We start from the raw sequence: 14,682 nt of genomic DNA, 5'->3' as shown, positions 1-14,682 counted from the left end.
GCTACCAGCCTCATCAACAAGGGCGGGACCCCCACTGACACTGACCCTCAGCCACATACATTAATGCACACAATGTAAACAACATCATGTTTTTCATCATAATACTGCACATCCCTGTATTTATTCCACTGTAAATATTTCTATATTTGTAATGTTATTATAGTTCTATTATAATGGTTTTTTAATATATGTATATGTATGCATCATAACACCAAATCAAATTCCTCGTATGTGTTAACCTACTTGGCATCAAACCTGTTTCTGATTTCTGATTCTGATCTCATCTTTATGCCTAAGCTTTTCACTGAGCATTACGGTACTGGGCGGGGCGTGTTGGAGCGTGGTTGGGCGGGGGCGTGGTCTGTTTTGTGTTGTTCTGTCCGCTGTCCGGTCCGCGCCGCTCCGCTCAGCGTCGCAGAGTCTCACGTACAGCGGCAGAGACAGATCCCCCCCCCCCCCCCCCCTCCCCGCGGCGATAACAAACACTGCTGGCGGTCCGGTTGGATTTACTGTGGCGTCTGCTGCAGCTGGAAGAGGCGGTCTGCAGCTGCTGGGGCACTGCAGCAGGAGGTCAGCAGCGGGGAAAATCAGCGGAGCCGCCAGGCACAGAGACAACGTCCGAGCTCCGGGACCCGGGACCCGCCCGCCCTGCTGCAGCCTCCCACAGCTGGAGCTCAGTGACGGGCAGCTGGCACCCAGGTAACATGGGGGGCTAAAGTGTTTCAGTAGCAGCAGTTGGGGGTGATAGCGTTGGTCTTATCTGCGATTCTCAGAGCAGCTCCATCAGCTAGATGCATGTTATGTTGTTAGCAGCACTCCGGCTGATCTTCATCACATTTCCTGTCATTCTACTGTCACACCAGTCACTCTAAGTTGACATGAAATGACTGCTTTATTATAGTATGTTTTACTGTAAAATAATATATTTCTTTTAAAAGCCAGAAGGGAATTCAGAATCAGAATTTAGCTGGGTTAACCTATTCCTAATATGTGTTTTAAATTTAGGGTAATGCCAGACTCAAAAATAAAACAAGGTCGATATATAGAAAATTAATCAGCAAACATTTTATAGGTTATTTGTATAGCAAAAATGCTGCTGGCTAAAGCTTCCCAGGTGCGACCTGTCTTTAGTTTTTTTTTTAAAACAAACATTAACTCTATATAAACCAAACAGCTGATGGACAAACAGAGAAAGTTATTTGCAAATGATGGGAACCTTATTGCCAAAATAAAACAACCAGTTTTTTTTTTGGCAGGTAAATGTTTTCTGCACAGTTTCTCTAAGTTGACAGTATATGCAATTATTGCTTTTAATGACTGTCTTGAGGGGAATATGAACATATCACATATCACAGTTAGGTATATTACATTTCAGAATATGTACTTCATCATAGTTCATATTTTACTTCTTTTATTTGCATCACTTTATGAGGCTGACTTCAGACAGTGCATTATAAAGTAAACACACACACAAAAATCGACTTTTCCTGCAGGTTTTCTCGATATTTTATTTAAAAGAAGTTGTTCAAATGTTGTTCAAATGACTGGTACTCACATAACCACATAGTTCTTCCTCATCCAGATTTAGCAAAATAACTCTCCTCCTCTTTGTCTGTGCAAATCAGCTGACCTTGCGAGGCAACTGTAAAGGCAAAGTTGTGGTATGGCGAGACAGTTATGGGGGTAGAGAGCTTTCTAAAGAGCATCTGCAGCTGGACACGTTATCCTGCTGCAGGGTATTGTCATAGTTTCCAACACCAAGACTATGGGGTCAAGTTCAGGTAGCGACCTCCCCTTACCCGGGAAGAGAGGATGCTGCAGCGTCCATATCCATCAGCTGTGGGATCTCATCATCCTTGGTGGGGGGTCATTATATGCAACCTGCATTTGTCTGGTTGTCACAGAATAATTTGATCAATATGAGTTGAATAAAGTTCATTGCAACCTTATCATACTTATGTAGTATTTCCTGTCACTTTGTCTTCCTATAGTATTATTCCTCCACTGAAAATAACTTCAGTGAGATGTTTTTTCAGGGTACATGAAGGAACCTCCTTCGATCCTGGTACGGGAGTTTGGTGCCGCGGTCAGAAGCATTAGTAATCCACATGTAGTTAACATCTGAGGAAGATGAGGACAATGCATGCGTACCATGGTTATGTTCATAACCATTCCATAGTTCTAGCTACTGTAGCATGAAGATATTATCATTTTGAAAACATAAAAGTTGTGTGTCTGCTGTGTAGACCGTATCCTTAAAGACCTATGACTGTAAACTCTGTTGCATTGGCTATGTCATATGAGGATACACACACACATCAGTCACATATACCGTACACACACGATACTACTGAGCAAACCTCCTCTGCTAATGGATCAGGTTTCACACAGCATCTGTGTGTGTGTGTGTGTGTGTGCGCGTGTGTGTGTGTCTACTCTGCAGGGCTAATGATGCACACACAACATTCACCAGTGTATTGTGATGTACCTGCATGCTCTGACAAACTGTATATTCAGATTCAGGTGTGTGTGTGTGTGTGTGTGTGTGTGTGTGTGTGTGTGTGTGTGTGTGTGTGTGTGTGTGTGTGTGTGTGTGTGTGTGTGATGAATGAGGAGCGTGGGATACAGTAAGGGGAGGGAGGGGAGCTGGAGGATGGAGAGTAAAGAAGGTATAGTGAGAAGAAGAGGAAGGTTAAGACGCGAAAAGAAAGGGATGAACGTGGGAGCGGTGGGGGGCTTCTCTCCGGTGTTTTTCCTGCTCTAATTTGCTTTGACAGCTGCTCCATTGGCTCAGGCTCTGGAGGGAGAGAGAGACTAAGTGTTCCTGCTCTCTCTCTCACATGGTTTAATCGGTGAGGCTACAGTAACAGTGCTGTAGTGTCGCTGCACACTCTCTGTAGCACTCAGGCTTCCTGCTAATTATCCAATAAAAAAACAAACTGAAACGTATTTACTGTGAGAGTAATCAGGGCAGCGAGGGCACAGTCTATACACTCTGAGTTGCTTTTAAACAAAGGAAATGTCAAAGTTATAATTGGAGCATAAATCTGATTCTTAAATGTGCACCGGATTAATGTTTTATTACATTATTATAGATATTTTGAAACACACATTTGGGTAAAAAGTTTTTTTAAATATAAATCTAAAACAACTGAGCTTTGTTGTGTGTGTGTGTGTGTGTGTGTGTGTGTGTGTGTGTGTGTGTGTGTGTGTGTGTGTGTGTGTGTGTGTGTGTGTGTGTGTGTGTGTGTGTGTGTGTGCGTGCGCGCGCGCGCGTGCGCGCGTGCGTGCGTGCGTGTCAAAGCCTGATACATCTTTTCTGTGTCCCAGCCCTCCATTATTATCCCAGAGCTGTTACACCAATGAGCCTCACTGTTGCACTGTTGACATGTTACTTTATTATCATGAACATGCATACTGAAGTTTATATTGACAAAAGTTACATACATCATATGGCCAACAAGAAATGCGTATTAATCCGCAGCTGAAAATAGTCCCCAACCAATGCACTATAGCGTTCAGTTTTGGGAAGTAGCACACTATATACATCTATATAAACCCTTTTAGAATCTGCTATTTTCTGAAATAATGTTCTCTTCACGCTTCTCTTAACACTGGAAATGGCTCAACTTTCTAAAATAATTGAAGTCTATTTTAACCTTATCTTAAAGATAAGCGTCTTCAGAAGGAAGCAACGAGAGCCACAGACAGTGACAGGAAGATTTAAAGTATTGTGTTGTCCATTCATTTGGGATTTGTTGACTAAAGGAATAACTGATAACGTCAGAGTTATCCTTTAAGTGGAAATAAAAACCTCAAAGTGAGCCTCCCCTCGGTGTGTTACGCAACAGTGTGTTGGGTTTTCTGTTCACCGATGCATGATCCCAACATTGACACCCAAATAACCCCCGTGTCCAAATTCAAAGAATGTACCTGAGCTCAGTGCCCTGCCTGTGAGGAACTTATGAGTGTGTGTGTGTGTGTGTGTGTGTGTGTGTATGTGTGTCTGTGTGTGTTGTCCTCGTCCTCCACACTATTATTTGAGCTTATTATGGCCCTCAACCTGTTTTTACATGCACGCAAAGTGACAATTAGGGTTAAGACAGAGCTCTGTTTTTTGCTCGTGTTAACATGCACACACATTTATTCACACACACACACACACACACACACACACACACACACACACACACACACACACACACACACACACACACACACACACACACACACACACACACACACACACACACACACACACACACACACATACACACAGGTCTGTCAGAGGTTTGAGCCTGACTGAAGCTGTAAGTGTGACAATTTGTTTCCTCTACATCATCTTCTGTTTAGCTCTTTACACATTCTTAAGTAACAATGAAATGATATGCGGCCCACAAAATAAATATCTGTAATCCCAGTGACTACGGCTCTGTGGTACTTTGGAATATTACCAATTCCTTCCCAAAAGGCTAAAGTTGAAGTTAAGTTGTTAGTATAAGTTGTATCGTAGAATGAAACCAACATGAGTGTCTATGGCAGCCCTGGTTATCATCAAATGAAGGGCCGCTGTGTTATAGGAGTTACAGTTGGGTAAATGACCAACCATTATCCCCACCTGCATTGTGTGTGTGTGTGTGTGTGTGTGTGTGTGTGTATGTGTGTGTGTGTGCGTGTGCGTGTGTGCGTGTGTGTGTGTGGAGATGGATGAGGACAGGGAAGCAGACGATGGAATGACTGGACGTGGTGATGGAGGGCTCAGGGACAGAGGATAGTATGGCATCATGTAGCACCCTATGGGCGTCATATGTCAGCTGTCAGAGCAGTATGTACACCGTCCACCCATCCAGCTACTCATTTATTTATTAATATTGACAAATAGGGCGGTGCTAGTCCATGTGACATTTTAAAGGTAGAATCTTGAAGTCTGATTTTGTGTTAATCTGGAGCCAATGCAATGCAGTGAGAACAGGGCTGATATGATCAAATGTTCTGGTTCTGGTTCATATCCTGGCAGCAGTGTTTTGAACCAGTTGTAGTTTGGAGGTTGTTGATTTGGCTAGCCTGGAGAAAAGTGAATTGCAGCAGTCCAACCGAGACGAGATAAAAGCATGGACTGGAGTTTCAGCATTGGGTAGGGAGAGGATGGGACAAATCTACAGTCCCTGGGCAGGTACACATCAACACTTAAAACATTACCTAGTCTCTATAACACTCACAGTATTAAGCCATTTATTATTACAACTTAAATATAACAATTGAATTATAATACAAATATCTAAGTGCAATCATGTTTATTAGGATGTTTGCTCAAAATCCATTTACTTGCCTCATGGAGTGAACCAAGAGTTAAGGCTGCTCAGCTTGAAGCATACAGTTCCAGAAAAAATGAAGAGACCACTCCTCATGTTTCTTAAATCTTTATCTCTTCATGTATGGCAGCCTTTCCAGTGTCTGTTGAATTCCAGCACAGAGAAATGTTGTCAGTAGTTTATAGAATACAATTAAAAAAACAACATTCAACTAAAAGACATACCTATAAACAATAAAACCGGAGAAACTGATAATGATGAAGTGGTTCTTAATTTTTTCCAGAGCTGTATTTTCCAATGAATTAAGGGTCATAAATAAAACATCTGATTTTGCAACGTTTTTTGAGATACAATTCCAACCTGAAAAAAAAGTTCTTTATAGTGGAGACAAGAAGCCCGGTGTATGGACTATCTTCAATACCAATCAAACTTCAGAACTGAAGATTTGTAAACTGAGGCTGCCTGGTAGTTGACGTGCTGTGGCCTTTCTACCCCCATTTCCAGTTTACCTTCAGTACTGAGGCGCTACAGAAGACCACTGACAGACTCTGGGCAGGGCTGTTGGATTATAGATGCGTTAAATGATGGTTATGTGTCACTGGATGCTGTTGTAGTTTATTTATGTGGGATTCAGTGTCAGTGGCCGAATTGAGAATTGTGACATGAGTCAGCTTGATGAATTCACTTCAATACAACACTCTGAAATTGGTTGTTAATTATTACCAATTATCATATCATTTAGTCTGAAATGTAGCCCTTAAACTTAAGTTTAAAAAATGTGTACAGATATGATCAAGTGAATATTAGTTGATGTAAAATGTTCTCTATGGCCCTTGAGTTTTAGCTCTTGTCATCTTAGCCATTGCCTCTCCTCTCCTCCTCTGTCTCCTGCAGGCCTGGGAGCTTTAGCATTCTTTCCCCACAGCTGTATATTGGTATTTCCCTGATAGTTGATGAGACTTGCCTTTCATTAATAAAACATTCATTCTCTTCTTCAGAGAATTACAGGACAAAGCAGACGCACAGTGTCAGACAGCAGTAAGGACATCGGAGTCCATCTGACAGGAGGATAGCTGCCAATCACTCCCTGCCAGGAGCTGAGCTGCTAAATGTTGATTGATCTATTAGGAATAGTTCAATATTGAAGAGAGAGCAAGATAAACTCTGTCATTAGGTTTCCAAGCATATCTCTGTGTCAATTCTCTGGCTGTAACAAGATCTCCTGTGTGCTCCGAGTAATAAAGCCATCGATAAATATGTAAAAATACAGGAGTTGTATTTTGGAAAAGTGCCTCTTGATTCACAAATCAAATGAATTAGCATAGGAAGGAAGTCAAACCCTCAAACTTGTCATGCAAAGCACACGTTTCAGTAAGTGCACACAGTGTTCCCACACAATGATTACCAACACATAGAGTGTGTGTAGCAGGATGTATTACATCAAAGTGTGTGTCTGATCATCTGTCTTCTTGTGTTTCTTTGGACTTTGCTGTAGAACTTAAAATCGCAGTAACTACATTGTACAATATAAATATAACCAATAGGATGGATGGCCAACACCCTAAAAATCATAAAGCAAAAGTTATTTTTTATATCCATCTTCTCTATCTGCCTTTTTAAAATCTTTTGCATTTGGCCTGAACACCACCGTGCCCTCATCCTGGTCCGGTTTGGCCTTCCCTCAGCCCGGGCACTTTGTTTGAAATATTAATAATAAGTCCAGTTGGTCATGCAAACATATCTCATCTGGCTCACATGTACAGGTTTCTAAACGTGAGTCATTCAGTGATGTGGTGTTCTTCTTCTATTCGTTACTTGTAGTGTTAGTTTGTGGGAAGCTCAGCTTGTTTACATTTTATTTCCTCATCAAGTTAACAAGTTCTGCAAGCTCATGGAATGAATGAGTGTCAATGTACAGGCAGGTGTGTGTGTGTGTGTGTGTGTGTGTGTGTGTGTGTGTGTGTGTGTGTGTGTGTGTGTGTGTGTGTGTGTGTGTGTGTGTGTGTGTGTGTGTGTGTGTGTGTGTGTGTGTGTGTGTGTGTGTGTGTGAATCATGGGTAGTGCTTGTTTTCTGTCTCTGGGGACTGGAGCTTGGAGCAAAGGATTGTGGGTGCAGTCTGGTTTTGGTTGAATGCCCTGACATGCAGCAAGAGAGACAGAAAGAGGGAGGGAGAGAGAGAGAGGGAGGGAGAGAGATGGTCTGTAATTAGTGCTGAAGGTCGAGCGGCAGCCACATTCCACATCTGTAAATGACAGAGTGCACGCTGGACTGTGCTCAGACCAGTTGTTTCCACATCACAGCGTTCAGTCCTCAGAGGATGGAGGAGATGAAGGCGGGTCGTCTTCCTCCTGCTCTTTTGCCTCCATAGTCGCTCGTCCCCCCCTCCCTCATTCCCACCACCCCTTCCTCTTATCTAGAACAGAATAACTCCAGCTGATCACCGTATCGGTTTCTCCATGCTGCAACATCATTGAAGCTCGTACATTTGATCTGCTTTCACACATTTACTTGATGTTTCAAACTGTGCACAATTAGCTACCAGTGATCTAACGTGAGCCTGCAGGCAGTGATTTTTGTGTGTGAGGTAAAACCTGCCTGGGGGTGTGCTGTGATCTTTTGTACAAAACAATACATTTCCCAATATTCAGCCCATCATCTCATCCAGGTTGATTACACAGACTGCAGACTCAGACCCAATGAGCATTAAAGCTGTCCATTCAATTTATAAGTGGAAACGTTTCTGTTCCTATCATTCCTATTCCTAAAGCTCCATGATGAAGTAAAAACATATTAAAGATCCCCAATAATACAAAATGCACTTTTTGATGTCTTTTATACATAAACATGTGTCCCCGATGTGTAAGGAGACTCACAAAGTGTCAGCAAATACAACCCTCTCTCTTTTCCTCCTTACCCCAGGGTAGAAATTCTTAAATTGAATTTAATACATTTTAATACCTTTTTTAATACATTCACAATATTTTTTAATACCAACACGACTTCGAGCTGCAACTGTAGTGGCAACCTTTCAAACTTCAGTGTTGGGGGTAACTAATTATAAGGGAACAGATTACTGTCTTTTGTTACTTAACTTTCTGAGTGAGTAAGTGTAGTAATGCTTACAATTCAAATCAAGTTCCTATTATTACAGTTACTGGATACTTTGTTACTTTTTTGCCTCAATAAAAACACTGACCTATACACAATTATTTGTTATTTAATTCTAACCCAAGACAAAAAGTGATGTCATTGGTATGTGTAGGAAGAGCACACACCACTTCTCCAGTGCTACACTCTTTCTTTCACTATCATTCTGTCTCAATGAAGACAAAATGACAAATGAATATCAGAAAAGGTTTAAAAGTTTAAAAACTGAAATGTTTAATAAAAGGACTTCTGTAAAAAGTCAAAGTAAAGTGGCGAGTAGAGTAATGAAATAATAATAATAATTTCATCACAATTTAACAAGGTAATAACTTGACTTCAACACTGGACTCAAAAACTGCCCAACACTGAGAGACAGACAGACAGACAGACAGACAGACAGACAGACAGACAGACAGACAGACAGACAGACACACAGGCAGACAGACAGACAGACAGACAGACAGACAGACAGACAGACAGACAGACAGACAGACAGACAGACAGACAGACAGACAGACAGACAGACAGACAGACAGACAGACAGACAGACAGACAGAATGAGAGCGAGATAAAGGCTCTGTAGAGTAAGGTAGCAGTAAGGACAGAGAGAGAGAGAGAGTTACAAGTACCTCAACTGTGCAGCCTTTTCCTCTATTATTTTGTCCCTTTGTAGCAGTTCAGGTTTTTTGTCTTTGAATCTTCTGCGAAGACTGTTAGACTTCGTGATTAGCTCGGCCATCTTCGTTCCAGCCTTTCCCTCGGCCATCTCAGCTAACTTGTCTGCGTCTAATTGGAGTGACTCAGTCACACTGCTGAGGACCCGGTGATGCTTCTGTTGGTCCTCCAGCTCATCCTCCGCTGCTTTCCTCTTGAATTGTTGTGTGACACTCTCCTTCTTTTTTGATTCATGTTCCAGGTATAGCCTATACTGTGACCTTGCTGAAGCAGCAGAGGCCACGAGCTCCTTGGTCAAAGGCACTTTTAGAATGCCACCACACCCACTGACCGCATCACAAATTAATCTCAGTGCTTCAAGAGACTCGTCAAGAAGGTTGCAGGTTTCCACCTCCGTGTTTACTGAAAGCCTCTCTCTACCGTGGCTTGTTCATGGGGCAGGAGGAGAACACTTTGGCAGAACCTTAGCAGTTCAGGGTGGGACATGCTGAGTTTGGAGTGCAGAAAGACATCCAGACGTTGTTTCAGTGGTCAAAAGGAAACACATTTTTCATCTGTGCCCTCAACAGAGAGTAAGGATGTGAACTGCTGAACGATGACATCACCTACAATATTGACAGGAAAATTAAGATATAATTATTCATGTCATTAATGCATTCCAGTCAACTGCTTCATCATCCATTTGACAAAGTGCATACATCACAGCATCACGTAACAGTATCCACATAGACCTACGAGTGCATATATTTGAATCATGTTTCTCAGAGTAAAAAGGCAGAAAACCACCAATGAAATCTCTAGCACAAGACCTAAAGCAATTTGCATAACCTAAAAATCCATTTTCTACTGCCCCTATACAATATTTTCTTACCAGCTGGAATGCCACCTGCCAACTGCTTTCCCTGGATGAACGTTTGCACTATACTCTTCATATGTGTGAGGCACCACTCATGATCTCTGTTCATTCTTGTGGGATCCAAACATGCAATCTGCCTGACCACAGGGAATTTCAGGGGACATTTCTCCTGCAGCTTCCTAACCACCTTAACCAGGCACTGCAAATATTCTCGTCTGAAGGTGAGCACAGAAAGTTCACCTATCTTGCATCCTGGTTTGCCCAGAAGTGCCTAACAGGGAACATTAAGGAACATGCACGTCAATGATTTGACAGGAAATGTTTACTTTTTAAATCTAAATCCGAATAAACTTATTATGATGATAATAGTAATACTGTACATACTGAACATGCTGTATTTGCTGGCTGATTTCTGCAGGCATCATAATACACATATCCACCTCTAAAAAGCCAAACCAGATAACCTACAACAAAATGACCTTGATGGCAGACTCAGCACCCAGGCCGATGTCAAGATCTTAAAGGGAGACCCAGTTCTTCTCCTCAGACAACTCAATTTTGGTCAGCTGCAGGGGGGTTTGGTCCTGTAGGAGCTCCCGTTTCACAAACCTTTCCCTTTTTTATGACTAGGTTGATAATCAGTAAACATATAGAATAAAATCTTTCAAACAACATCTCTATAATTTAATTTTGGCTTTATCAGATCAATGCATAACCTTCTGATTAAGTAGTACTGTATAACACTTATCCCATCACAAGCCATGCTACTGTAGGTCAATGTTAGTCACAATGGTGGTACCTGCAAGCTAAATTTGAGAACCACTGGGCTAGATATTGAGCCAATATGAGAGATTGAGCATGACCCTGTGGCCTGCCTGCTCTGCTTCTACTTTGTGGCCTATACTGGAGCTATTGAACCTGAATTATTAGGTATATTTATTTTGCAGGTACTCTACTCCAACTTCCATAAAGTAACTAGCTTTGTCGGCTGATTACAGCCCTTCTAATTAAATGAATTTCCCAGTATTATAGCTACTGTTACAGAAAATCAACTGTAGGTTAAATCGATTAAATCATCAGAAATCCATGAAAATGTTCAAATGCAAATGTTAGGACCAATAATTATAAGAAAATATACTTACTTGGATGTGCTACAACAGGTCAACTGCCCTGGCATGTCCCATGAATTCGGAACCAAAGTACCTTGATGTCACACAACCTTCCTCCAAGAAACGAACGTGTATGTATATGCTTTGTTGACCCTTGCAACTAGTTTCTTCTTAAAGTATGGTGCTACACCAAATTTTATGATGTAGCTCGTCTTGTCCTTGCCACATGCGAGGGATTTTGCTATCTCTGAATCAGTAAACATGTTCTGGAAGAGCTCTCCTATCCCCTCATCCCCCAGAGTTGTATGAGTGGTATTTAGTTGCTGTTTCCAAGCACCACAGAACCTCAGCTCGCAACGTTGAAGTAGGGCACAGAGTTTGTTGTCTGACGTCTGTCGTATGCCTACTCACGGTGCTGGTAGGCCTACCGCTGGCAGTGGCTTGCGGGAGAGCGGTGTAGGTTTGGGGGAGAGCGGTGGTTTGCGGTGATGTAGCCGTTGCTCTAGCGCAGAACATCAAAATTGATAGTTGCTCAGTACGTCTGCGCATTCTTGTTTGGTGGCTATTAGACTCCATGTGTGACCTGACGGCATTCACTCCCATCCAGGTGATATTTATTGTCTTTTTACAGACGTTGCAATAAGCCTCTCGGCTGTTACCAACTACTGGCCTAAGCCAGTCTTTGAATCTCGAGTCCTCTAACCAGAGGTCTGAAAAATTACATTTCCCCATGACTTCCCCAAGCTATCCAGTTGAAGCAGAGACTGAGTCGCCGCGCACTGACGTCACATCATTGATATCTTTCAGGTCCTACTTGCACATATCATTTATGTAATATAGGCTAATTAAATTCACGCAATTTTTAGGAGATTGGCCTGCACTTAACACAAATGGAAAAAAAACTCAGTTGGACAGTGGTTCGAAAATGTAATACCTCGTCAGATGACGTTTATTACATTTTAATACTTTTTAATGGCCTTAATTTTTGCTAATTTCATTTACTACCTTTTTACTTACTTTTAATACCTTTTACAACCGCGCAGACACCCTGTACCCACATCTCTAAAAACGGGGGTACAAACGAGCTGATCCAGATTTGCTGTCCTTATGACCTCATAACCGAAATGTGGGCTGGCTTTACATTGAACTCATGGCAACGTCCCGCCCACGTGACACGTTCCAACCTATCATCCCCCATATACAGTGGCAAGCTGAACCCCCCCTAGCTGTGTGTCTGTGTGTATTCAGCAGGATGTCTGCAGGAAGGACTTAAGAGTAAAGTTGTATATATACAGAAATACATATAATGTCACTGTTGTAGTGATACACACTGGAGAAACAACAAGCTGTGTGCTTGTTTTGTGCTGTATCAGAAACAATGCGCCACGTGTTCTGGAAGTAATATGGTCTGTGTTTACATTAGCAAGCATCGCTAACACTCAGAGCTAACGCTGTACTGGAGAGACTATGTGTAATATAAAGGTCCTTGTCCTTGAGGTAAACCGAGAGAGAGAAACGTTTGAGCTCCATACTGTTTCAGAGATAATGCTGGATGTGGTTTGGAACATAATATGGCGTTTAACCACGGCAGCGTTTAGCTGAGTTTCTCCCGGTAGAAAACTCTCTTCAGAGGAGAGATCATGACGCTCCAAAGGGGCGTGGCTAGCAGCAGCTCCAAAGGGGCGTGGCCAGCAGCAGCTTGTTCATTTAAAGCTACAATCACAGCCTCAGCACTTCAGGAACAGGGCTGAAATAGAGGGGGATGAGGCATGCTAAAATGGGGGATCTATTTGGTATTTTGAGGAAACACTTCACAGACATGATTGTATAGATATGGCCCTACAATATAGTGTTCAAATATAGCATAGGGACCTTTAATGCTCGTATGAGTAGGAAGACCTTAGATATAAAATTGGATAATGCTTACAGGAAACAGGGAATAATCTTGTTGAGGGTTAACCCTTCATGTCCTCTGTATGCAGAGCTTCTTCTCTCTACACTTTGGGAACAGATGAAAGATCGCTACAAGAGCGCTATGTGGACACAGCCATTGCAGGTTAAACACTCATACAATCAATTCCATTCTGAAGTTTAACTCTTGAGCGTTTTTGACGGGCTTCTTTTAATGTTCATTTACAACAAAGCAAATAGTTTCCCTCTAAAATCGCATGAACCACTCTTCATATGATCATAATATTTCAAAATAGTCCCTCTGAAAGCTGGTTTGCACTCCCACTATTTCCTTCTTACCAACACTGTGTTGAAGAACAGCAGGGGAGGGAGCCAGGAGTTTCATTAAAACCATATTATGACTTAATCAGAACACACAAGGTCCAATGATCAGAGTGAGCAGCAGGGTTCAGGCTAGAGAAACACCGCAGGGCCACCTTCCATCTCTGGGTGTACCAACCCCTACTGCTCTGTGTAAAAGGGACAAAATGGTTCGGAAGGTTTCCCAGGAAATATTGTGCAACTGCAAGCAGAATGAAGAGAGAGAATGAATAAAGTGGAGAACTAAAACAGTGCTTTATTTAGAATAAAGAGACACTCCATGATTTAATAATGTTAGACTAAAGCATTCTTTTCTGCATCAGTCAATCCTAAAAAATCCAAAACAGATAAATCCCAGATCTGATGTACAGCAGCAGGTTTCTCTTCAGCGATCCTGATCCTGTGTGTGTGTGTGTGTGTGTGTGTGTGTGTGTGTGTGTGTGTGTGTGTGTGTGTGTGTGTGTGTGTGTGTGTGTGTGTGTGTGTGTGTGTGTGTGTGTGTGTGTGTGTGTGTGTGTGTGTGTGTGTGTGTGTTTCTGATGATTTACTACAGTTTTACTCCCGGATGTCCCCCTCCTCAGTGATGGATAGCAGGGTGCTGTCCTCTGTGCTTCGGTCTACTCTCTCCGCAGAGAGAACACGTTGATATCAATTCTCATAAACTCATGTTGTCAAATAGACAGAAATGGAAAATAAAGACACCATATTTCTTGGCCTGAATTCTCACAAGACAACATTTCATTTCCATGCGTACGATGATATTCAGGCAGAGGTTGGTGGTTCAATCCCCAACCCCTGCAGTCAACATGTTGGTCTCTGAGCAGGTGCCTGGCAGCCTCTGCCTCTGTAAGAATGTGTGTGATGCTGACTTGTATATGTATAACGTTTGAGGGATTACAAAGACTGGAAAAGCGCTTCTTTGGTTTGATATTTTATTTGCTTTCACAAGTATGCACACCATTCTGAGTTGTGGGATGTTACTCTGTGTCTGTGGTCATTCCTCTGAAATGAGTGACAACAAAGTGACTATCATATGTAATCACACTTGAAGACGTCTCTTTTTCATCTGGTTTCTACCGGGTCATGTCCATCTATGACATATGATCCAGCTGCAGGTTCAGTTATTAAGGCTGCTAACCAGCTGCTTGTTGTTGTGCTCATTGTGTGAGCAGAGATGATAATCCACAGGTTCAGTAAAGTGCTGTGTGATCTGGTTTTCCAACATGGGTCCCTGTAGTGCTGATAATACAGGACGGCATCATTAAACCTGCCCAGTGTTTGTTAGAATCATGAGACCAGGCCACAGCTGGT

At 42.2% G+C, this 14,682-nt stretch overlaps 1 protein-coding gene across 2 annotated transcripts in view; it reads left to right on the top strand.

Moving 5' to 3' along the window:
* The first annotated feature begins 484 nt into the window (after window positions 1–484).
* The window catches only part of dok4 (docking protein 4), an 80,140-nt gene continuing 65,942 nt past the window's right edge, over window positions 485–14,682 (top strand). For both annotated transcript variants that reach the window (XM_063882520.1, XM_063882519.1), the window contains exon 1: window positions 485–699. The gene's annotated coding sequence lies outside the window, so the exon portion shown is untranslated. The remainder of the gene's footprint in view (window positions 700–14,682) is intronic.

This window comes from Eleginops maclovinus, chromosome 4, assembly GCF_036324505.1.
Source record: "Eleginops maclovinus isolate JMC-PN-2008 ecotype Puerto Natales chromosome 4, JC_Emac_rtc_rv5, whole genome shotgun sequence".
NCBI lineage: Eukaryota > Metazoa > Chordata > Actinopteri > Perciformes > Eleginopidae > Eleginops > Eleginops maclovinus.
This window is presented reverse-complemented; position numbering and strand designations above follow the sequence as displayed.